The following is a 10506-nucleotide window of genomic DNA, read 5'->3' on the forward strand; positions in this document are numbered from 1 at the left end:
GGGCAACTCAAGCTGCGTGAAGTTGCCCTTTCCTCACTACAGAAGATTTCCCATACAACATAACGTTTAAAATTGGGACATAAGACGTCTTAAAAAGGTCTTAAGTACTAGCCTAGAGATGGGACATCGATAAGAAATAATTAATTATGACTCTAGTAACTTAATTGGAGCGCACCGATTATCGGTAGACCGATATATCGAGCGAAATAATCGATTCTAGTAAGAATCGGATACACTATCGCTGCATTTTGTTAAACATATGTGTGCTTATATATTTATAGTTTACGTGACATATATGAATAAACGCATATACCGTTTGCGGAATAAACTTTTCCAATCTCACTAGATCCAACTTATTTTTACCAGCATAAAAACAAGTTGGATTTCAGTGATATATTAGAAATGTACTAAGCAGAATAAAGCATTTCTAGCATGTTACTGAATCTCATAAGATTCAACGTAAAAACAAACGCCGTGTGCCGTTGGTTTAATCGCTTACTTAGTTCTTTTGCTATTGAATGCACAGCCACTAGATGCATTCATTTGCTGTTCTTGATGCAGTCAATGATTATGTTCAGCAGAGGAAGTAGCTTGCAACTGTTGTAAAACTCGTGAATCTGATTGATATATGATTACGTTTATATGATGACATTAATCTGGATTAATAATTACCATAGTAAACTTTTAAATCTAAGATTAGAGTATATTAAGCCAGCGGCACACGTTGTTTTCGTGCTGGATAGAAATACTGCGTTCTAATTGGCGTATTTCCGAAGATAGATGGAAATACACCAGTCAGAACGCAGTATTTTTATTCAACAAGCAATCTAGCACGAAAACAAGCATCGTGTCCTGCTGAATTTATAAGATAGATGAAATATAAAAGAATATACAAGTCAGATTTAAGAATTCACTAACTACGGTAGTAGTTAAGTTAAATATAAGATTCGACTATGAATACCGGCCTATAACTAGGTAGCCAATCAAGTTCCATCTTTCTGTTAGAACGATAGGAGTCAATAATCGGTTTAAAAGTATCAATTCTCGCCATAATCGAGTTGTCAAACAATCGATTACAAAATGTTTACGTATCAAAAAGAAATAATCGATTATAGCTATAATCGGTATCGGTATCGCCCATCTCTAGTACTAGCGCGACAGTACTATCAAAAAATTCAGTCCTACAATAGAAAGAAAAAGTTCCTTTTTGGTTACATGCGCAACCAATTGATTTTGACTGAAACTGTCCCTACACACACACATAAACAATGACGTGTCCCAACGAACACACACTGAGGGAAATGTCTAATGATACTAACCAGAATTCTATTTAGGTTTACCAAACGGCATGGTAAATAATCGTGTAACAAGTTGTCTAAGTAGCATTATAGTGATGCTTAAATACGTTTACCAAATCATTTGGTGCAGCATACAATTGATAATTGAAATAATAACACCAAACTTAAAATCTAACCATATAATATATATATGTATATATATATATATATATATATATATATGTATATATATATATATATATATATATATATGTATATATATATATTAAATATTATAATATTATAATTAATATATATAAAATTATATATATATATATATATATTAAATATTATAATATTATAATTAATATATGTAAAATTATATATATATATATATATATATATATATATATATATATAATTTTCATATACTTACTGTATATAATCTTTATATATTTACTTTTAAATTCATCGACATATTTTAAGAAATTTTATTCTTCCAAATATCTGACGGTTTTAGCGTCTACTCTTTTATAGCACCGACGTCTTTACAAATGAGTATAGATGGAAAAGGAAACGTCGTAGCGAGTAACGATTAACTATCACGTCAACAGTATCACACGTCTAAAGAAAATTACCAAACTGTCTAGATATGTACAACTAAATGTCGGTATTGATTACCAGATGCGTCGAGGCATCGTAATCAGAATATTGGATATATGAACCAGATATCACATATAAATTCACCATATTACTTTCATAAGACGAGTATAGTGTCATTCACCAAGCCATTTCTCTCAGTGCATATTAACACATGCGCTGTTGCCACACTTCACGCCTTAACTTTCCGTACCTATAATAATACTAGATTGGAACAATTAGGCGTCGATATCTTTAAAACTACGTAGTAAAAAATTTTTATATTTTTATATTATATCCGTACATTAGTCTTGAATATTATTGTAATTTTTCATAAAACTCTTTAATGTAGTTTGATCACCAGAATTAGAAATATTTTATCGGGAGCCATTTTCGTAATATTTTTGTATTATATCCGTACATTAGTCTTGAATATTATTGTAATTTTTCATAAAACTTTTGGATGTAGTTTGATCACCAGAATTAGAAATATTTTATCGGGAGCCATTTTCGTAATGCGATACACGTTAAAAGTGCTAACTTTGACTTTCGTTATCTCAGCTTTCGCATGGTCAATCTATTTTTAATTGCACTAATAATTAGATAATATTTAAGTTCATACATGCAAAACTAAGAGAGAGAGAAACAAATCATTTGTTCCCTCACGGCATCATTCTATTCCATATCGACAAACCATCCGATATGTTAAATTAGCAAAACATTTTTCTCTCAATTCAACATGACGTAGTTTATATATAGTAATTTATATATAGTGTAAATTTCAACAAATTCTTGGACAATTCATTTTGTGTATGTACTACCTTAGTCATCTTACATTCCGACGTCTGAGAGACGTCTTTAAGATGCCTTTCAGACGTATTATGTTCCGATTTTAGACGTTATGTTGTGTTAATTAAAGCTAAAACAATTCTTTATTATAGTGATTATTTTGATAGCATTTAGTAGTTAAGGGGACACCATATTTGAAAATTTTATTTTAAAATATTTATTTCAAAAAAGTTTACGTCATATTGAACTGAAAGAAAAATGTTTTGCTAATTTAACATATCCAATGGTTTGTCGATATGGAATAGCAAATTATTTCGTGGGGGAACAAATAATTTGTTTCTCTCTCTCTCTCTCTCTCTCAATTTGCTATTCTATAAGCAACACTGTTGCAATAGAAACAGGCTAATGGAGCTATTACTCAGTTAACCCAACAAATCATGAATTTGATTTGCTAGCAATACAGATTATTAGCAAAGTTTGGAAATAACACTTTAGTAAATCAGTCAACAAAGAAAGCTAATCTTTAAATATTTGTATAATTTTTGCACTTAGGCCCCAACGCTTCAGACATTCGGGTGCTAGGTCTGTTTCCCACATTCTACTCATTTTCTTTTCTGCATATTCTATTCGAAACAACACATATACACGAACATGAGGGAATTATATATATTTGACAGAATTCAAAATATCGATTTTTCAGAAATAATATTTTTCAAAAGTACCATTTAAAAATACTCCCTCCAAGTTGTAAACCGAAATTTGCAAAAATAACTGTTATAACAAACAGAAATTATAACATTTTGAATAAAACCAACTGCGGTCTATTGGCGTATTGATGCGGTCGGCTGGCGCTTAAATACACAGTCTTTTGTTTCGTCTGTATCAAACTCTTTTTTACAAATTTCCTTTACCTTTTGTGAATATTAATATTAAAAGATCGTTTTTGCATAATAGTATAATATCATATTAATATTTGCAAGAGCAAAATGTTTAATTTAATCATCCTTACAGAATTAAGTCGAAGAAAAATCGATAAAGGAAATAGCGCGTTCAATATGGATAAAAAGAAATAATTAAAAAAAGAACACACACACATGCATATAGACAATTCAGAAAAGATAAACTTAAAAAGAAGAAGCATCCAGTTAACAAATATGAAGCAGAGCAGGATAAATACGAGAATAGGAGCAAATGAATACTTCTACATAAAATCAATATACGAAGATTTAAGCATAATTGCTTAATTGCATTTAAGCAAGTACGCATGATAAAGGTATAACGTTAATAAAGTATACTTTATTAGAACAGTTGCCTTGGTGAATATACACAAAATAATAATGCAAGTTTGAACGCTAATTACATCAAAAGAACATTATTGCAAAACTAATATTATAAAAATAGCTATATATAACAACCATGTGTTTTAACGAAGAAAAAAGACTTTGTTAAAATTATGCAGACTATAGACGTATCGATGAGCATAAATATCCATTAATTCGCCGCTTTCAACGATAATCAAAGAATCAACTTACCGCAACATCAGGGAGGTAAAATCAACCAAGGAGGTAAAATCTCATAAAAAAGACCAGAGGAAAGATATATTGAAGTTGACTCATCTAAGAATGATGTATTATACAAGCTCGGAATCTATGATTCTATGTAAGTTAGAAATATAAGATTTTAACAATATGTAAACTTTAAACGCGTTTTTCTCAGAACTGTTTTCAAAATCGGTACCTAAAATTTCTCAACAACTATTGGAGTGATTATAGTTTTGCATAGATGTTATTAGTAAGATTATTTAATTTTTATCGTATGATATTTTATATTTATTATTTTCTCTTTATAAAAAAGGAGAAAATTTTGGTGAAAAATCGAACTTTTTACTTCAATGTTAACAACTTTATCAAAAATAAATATTTTAGAAATCGGCTACGACGAAGACTAGTTTTACTTATTATTTAACAGGATTTAGATCTTTTTTGTTTAAAATAAATAATGTCGGAGGTTTCTTGGGTAACGTAAATGCCAATTAGCGATGATGAGCTTCGCGGAAGTAATAACAACAGCGTTACATATCAACTTTTCGTAATGAGCTTCATATAATAATTAAACAGAAGTATGAAGAAATATTTTTCGGAGATCTGTATAAAATCAATAATGTCATCAGCAGAAAAGTTCAAACATTAGGCGTTTTTCGAGTCGATCAGGTGTATGTAGCCCTTTAACTGTAGCTGGCTCACTTTGACTTGACTTAGCAACGCGAGCTCAAGACTACCGCGGTGCGAGAACTTCATTTGTCTTCGAACAAACAGCTTCTGCTATTACAACGTTCATAATTATATTAGTCGGTGTTATTGATGTTATAAGTTTAGTGTATGTGCGTGTATTTACAATGAATTTTGTACATCTAACAAATAGAAGAGAACAAATGTGATTTGTCTTTCAGGTAATGTATATTTGCTAAAATGACAAATGATGAAAAATGATTTGCAACGATAACTGTTTGATTTGTTTTCCTAATGCAAACAGCAAACATGTTTTTGTTCTGATAACCGAGATATTTTTTCAGTATGATTGCAGAAACACTGGTGCTTTTCCACAATAAAAGTATATGCAAAAATAAATTGGAACATTGCTCGATACATGACAAAAACGATAAACATTTTCAAAATAGACATCGCTGTCAGTTATCGTAAATATTGACGAAAGTTTTGTAACTTACGTAGACATGTGTGTTTATTCAACTCAGGAGAATTTTAAAGAATATTGTTGTATTTTTACAATTGAATTTAGAGAAAATTAGAAATATATGAGAAGTTTGTAGAAACATTTTTATATATGCATGATTATATTTTCTGCTCAATACGGTAAAACAAAGCACAACATATTTATATAAAATTAATACGTACCAAAAATACGAAAAAATACAAAAATATAAAAAAGGTGGTCGTGTTAGTAACGATCGCTTTTACGTTGTTGATATTTCATTACCCATTTTAACAGTTCATTGTTCACTTTGGCGTCCTCTTAAAAATTTAAGTCATGTCACATTCAGAGAAAAAATGCAAAGAGATATCACAGAAAATAGAACAAAGTGCATTTGAAGTTGACTTCTTCTTCCATGAAAATCTTTCTTCCATGACATCTTTCCATGATATCTTATATAATTTTGACTGTTATAATTTATTTAATAGTTGTTAGGTAGAGAACATTTGGTAATGTAAACCATGGATATCTCTAGTAATCTAAATTACAATCGTTATTAAGAAAAATAAAATGTGTATAAAGTTGGCTCCGTCTTGTTTATAAGTCCCCTTTCACGGTATCATATTTAATTATGATTATTATCATTCGTCTGATGGTCACATTCAAATATTAAGTAATTCATTGCGAACGTTTGATGATCGAAATTGTAATTGTTATTAACCCTTAAATTGTTGTTAACTCTCCGTGGGCACACTTGATTTTCGCATCTTTCGTGGGCATACTGGGTCCATTTTGTCCGCGACTATTTTTTTAACTGTTCTAAGCTTTCAAAAAATCTGAAAAAAATTCTAAGATACTTTTCCAAGTCTCTGTTTTAATGTACAATCGCTATTTGAGTCAAATGCTTACAAACAATTAGGAAAAATGAAAATTCGGAAGCAGTTTTAACAAAAATAGGAATTTACTGCGGACAAAATGGACTCAGTGTGCCCACGAAAGATGCGAAAATCAAGTGTGCCCACGGAGAGTTAACAATTTAAGGGTTAATAACAATTACAATTTCGATCATCAAACATTCGCAATGAATTACTTAATATTTTAATGTGACCATCAGACGAATGATAATAATCATAATTAAATATGATACCGTGAAAGGGGACTTATAAACAAGACGGAGCCAACTTTATACACATTTTATTTTTCTTAATAACGATTGTAATTTAGATTACTAGAGATATCCATGGTTTACATTAACCTCATGGAGGGTCAACGCTATAGTTGTCGCGCTACTTTCCGAACACGAGTCGACGCATGGGACCTTGAAAGATCCCAATATAAATATTATTTTATATCTTTTATGTTGAAAATTTAAATATTTTCTTTGTTTAATTAAGTTTTTGGGTTCATATAAAATATAAGAAAAGACTATTTTGGATATAATATTCTCTTAAAGATTCCATGCGACGACTGAAGAGTTAAGGAAAATGAGATACATGTGCGTGAAGTTAGCTCTAAAATTCCTCTCCCAACATTTTATTTCATTCTCTGTTATCATTTGTTTGTTTGTCGCATAAAAGTTTGGTAGTCTATTGTGAACGTTTGGTAGCAGAAATTGTAGTCATTATTAAGAAAAATAGAATAATATGCGAACGAGACGTTGCATTGTCTTTCTTGAAATCATCGCCCACACACTGTTTCACTTATAAATAACTATAAAAATTTGTTTGGTGGTTGCGTTTAAGCGTTTGATAGCTTATTGTGAACGTTTTTGATAATCGAAATTGTAGTTGTTATTAATAAAAATAAAATATACGAATGCGAAATCGATTTGTATATCCTATTTTCTTCAACAATAATTATAATTTCGACTACTAATTATAGATAATGAACTATCAAACTTTTAAGAGTGATTATTAAATAAATTCTCTAACAATTATTTAAATTGGGACGACCTAGATAGATATTTGAAAAGACGATTTATATTCGCATATTCTATTTTCCTTAATAACAACTATATTTTTTGCTATTAAACATTCTCGAGATGGACTACTAAACGTTAAAAAACGACTACCAAATTTTAACAGTAATAATTAAATATGATGTCGTGGAAGGAAATTTATAGACAACAGGGAGTAACTTTGTACACATATACAATTTTTCTTGATAACAATTACAAGTTGGATTATTGGAATTACACTATCAAACGCTACTAAACGAACGATAATAGTCAAAATTATGTTGGATGCCGTGGGAAGAAGATTTCCAGAAAAAGGGAGCCAACTTCACATACAATTTTTTAAATTTTCCATAATATACCATTGTAACTTTAACTACGAAACGAATTGACTAAACAAACTACGAAATATATTATTATAGTTGCAATTAAATTCTCTGTGGTGAGGAAGACCAACTTCACGCAGCTAGTAACTTAGTTGGTGAAACAATCGTCCGGCAAGCGAAAGGTCCAGTGTTCGATTTCCAACCAAACAAACTTTCGTCCCTGATTTTCTCGTTCCTTTATACGAAAAACTCGGAAAAGCTTTGCGAATGTTAGCGCGTCTCTCGCGTTTCATTTTTTAATTATACACGTCGGAGTTAATTGTGGTTAACCGATTAGACAACTCATGCACGCTTGTTGAGCCGCGGCTAATGATAATTGCGTTTTACCAGTGCCGAGAACACCGGCCAGTTGATGCAAAGTGCTCCGCGCCGTTGCACCGCGGGGTGGAATGCGAGCTTGTCATGCGTGCCACGCTCTTGCTTAACAGTTTCCACTGTTAGCAGCAATCAATGGTAATCGTCGCTTCGCGCGCGAACTTCGGCCCGTTGCGTTCCGCAGATCGGCGAACGAGCGGAAGTCGGCTGCGCGCGCGGAATCAAGTGGCGATTTGAAGAGGGAAAGAAGGGGAGGGAGAGAGAGAGAGAGAGCGAGGGAGGGAGGAGGGGAGAAAGAGGTTGTTTTTCGTGAGATAACGCGCCGCGAATCCTCGACGCGAAATCGGACGGCGCAAAAAGCGGCGAAATGGTCGGCGCCAGTCGCGTTGATCCACGATGCCACGGGCTGGAAAGTTCGTCAAACTGGATTTCGCACGTCGGAGAAGCAACGCGGCTTTACTGGCTGACAAACGCCGTTTCTTCCGGCGGGCGACGTAGAAATGGCGCGCCACCCAATGGCAGGCGATTCGTTCGAGCGCGCGGGCCTCGAGCGGAGGCATAAACGGGAGTAAACTGTCGTTGAATTAGGTTGACGAACTTCATGGAGCGTTTCGAGAGCGCGCCGCCGACGATGATGTTCGAGCAGCGCCCGACACTGTGTATGTGTGTGTGTCTTCTAAATGAGCTTAAATTATATCGTTACTGCATCAGTCACCCAGTGTTACGCCGTTGAACGTCGAGCGACGGATTGTGTCGCCGGCCGGCTTGTTTTCCGCGGCGGTAATGTTTTCGTTTGCTTTTGCAAATTTCACGCACAATCAACGCCCGTATCCTTCTCCAATATAGACTTTGGATTAAATTTAATCCTTCCTAGCTCAAATTATAAAAATAACGATGAAAAAATATCTCTCCTTTTCAAATTGTCCCAGTTGTTAAAGAACCCCAAAACATTGAAAGAGATTTTACTCGAAAATTCCGACCCAGAAGAAAATTATAGTAGTCAATATGGGCCAAGTGGGAAAAAGAGGATCAATAGGAGCAGCTACCATGTTGCTAACTGCAAACATTTTAGGTGCTTGGCAAAAATATAATTTAAATTATAAATATTAACATAATATATTTATACGTACGTATATGTAAAGTTATCTCTTTTGTTAGAGAATGCGGTTAACAAAAATAAAAATTAATAATTATTAATAAATTTATAATTATATATATAATTATATTAAATCTCCCAGAGAAAATTATTTTCTCTTAAAATTAAATATTTATTGAAATCAGGCGTGATTTACCGGGAACAATTACACGCGACATTGTCATTTATGTATGATGCAAATTCTCCATTAAAACCACGATCAACGCGAAGCAATAACGCGCGAGAGCACGTCAGAATGCGTCAGAAAGACCTTCTATGTGTTTACTCTGCTCAACTCTCTATTACTCTACTTAAATCAATCTCAATAAGAGCTGAGATATTGGAGCGAATATTAAATGCTGGAAAGATAATAATGTTTGATGATAGTATTAATGCACGTGTCAGATAAATTTTCCAATCTTCATAACGTACACGATAAATAAAACCTTCCAAGTCAAACTAGTTATATCCTAGTTATATTATTAATTAATCCCATTTTTATATTATTGGTTAAGCATTTTTATTATCCTATTTTAAAGTTGCAAAAAATAATATAATATCTTAGCCAAGAGTCAAATCCGGATCTCCTCATAATGCCGTATTAATTACTAATTCGGCCTAGAAACTTCGACAGTACATCTCGCAACACAATGCTTATAAGTCTTATTTGAATTAAAACTACACACGCTGCCACTGGCGCTTCAAACAAACAATTCTAGGTTCTATGAGGTATATAACTTTAATTAAAATAATATTCTTTATTAAAAGCAAGAGTTTCAGAATAAATGTTTTAGATAGAAAATTCTAAACAGCTCAAATAACAAATCAAGAAAATAAGTTTCGCAAATAATGAAAGTGCATTTACGTGAAAAAAATGCATAAAGTTTTTCTTCATAAATGCTGATTAGACAGCTAAAATATAATTGTTTACATTCATACAGAAAGAACAATTTGGTTGAATTAAATAAACGCTTTTTTAGAATAGTTCAAACAAATTTTTTGATGGATCAAAATTGAACAAAATTTTGTTTGAAGCAACAAAAATATTTATTTGCGGCTTAGTTCCAAAGAAATATTTTTGTTGTCAATCAAATAATTTGTTTGGATTATTCCAAAGAAACATTTATTTGATTCAATAAATCGTTCTCTCTGTGCACAGACAATAGTTAAACTTTCAACGTAGCTCAACGAGTATGCTACGTATAATCATTTATAATATAATCGAAGAGAGAGAGAAAGAGAGAAAGAGAGAGAGAGAAGAGAGAAAGAGAGAGAGAGAGAGAGAGAGAGAGAGAGAGAGAG

At 32.3% G+C, this 10506-nt stretch overlaps 1 protein-coding gene across 5 annotated transcripts in view; it reads right to left on the reverse strand.

Annotated features, from left to right (window-relative positions):
• LOC116842028 overlaps positions 1 to 10506 on the reverse strand; it is a 633651-nt gene that overhangs the window by 360638 nt on the left and 262507 nt on the right. The gene's annotated exons all lie outside the window — the stretch shown is intronic.

Source organism: Odontomachus brunneus, unplaced genomic scaffold (assembly GCF_010583005.1).
Source record: "Odontomachus brunneus isolate Ranch 3 - 2012 unplaced genomic scaffold, Obru_v1 Obru_scaffold_002, whole genome shotgun sequence".
Classification (NCBI taxonomy): Eukaryota; Metazoa; Arthropoda; class Insecta; order Hymenoptera; family Formicidae; genus Odontomachus; species Odontomachus brunneus.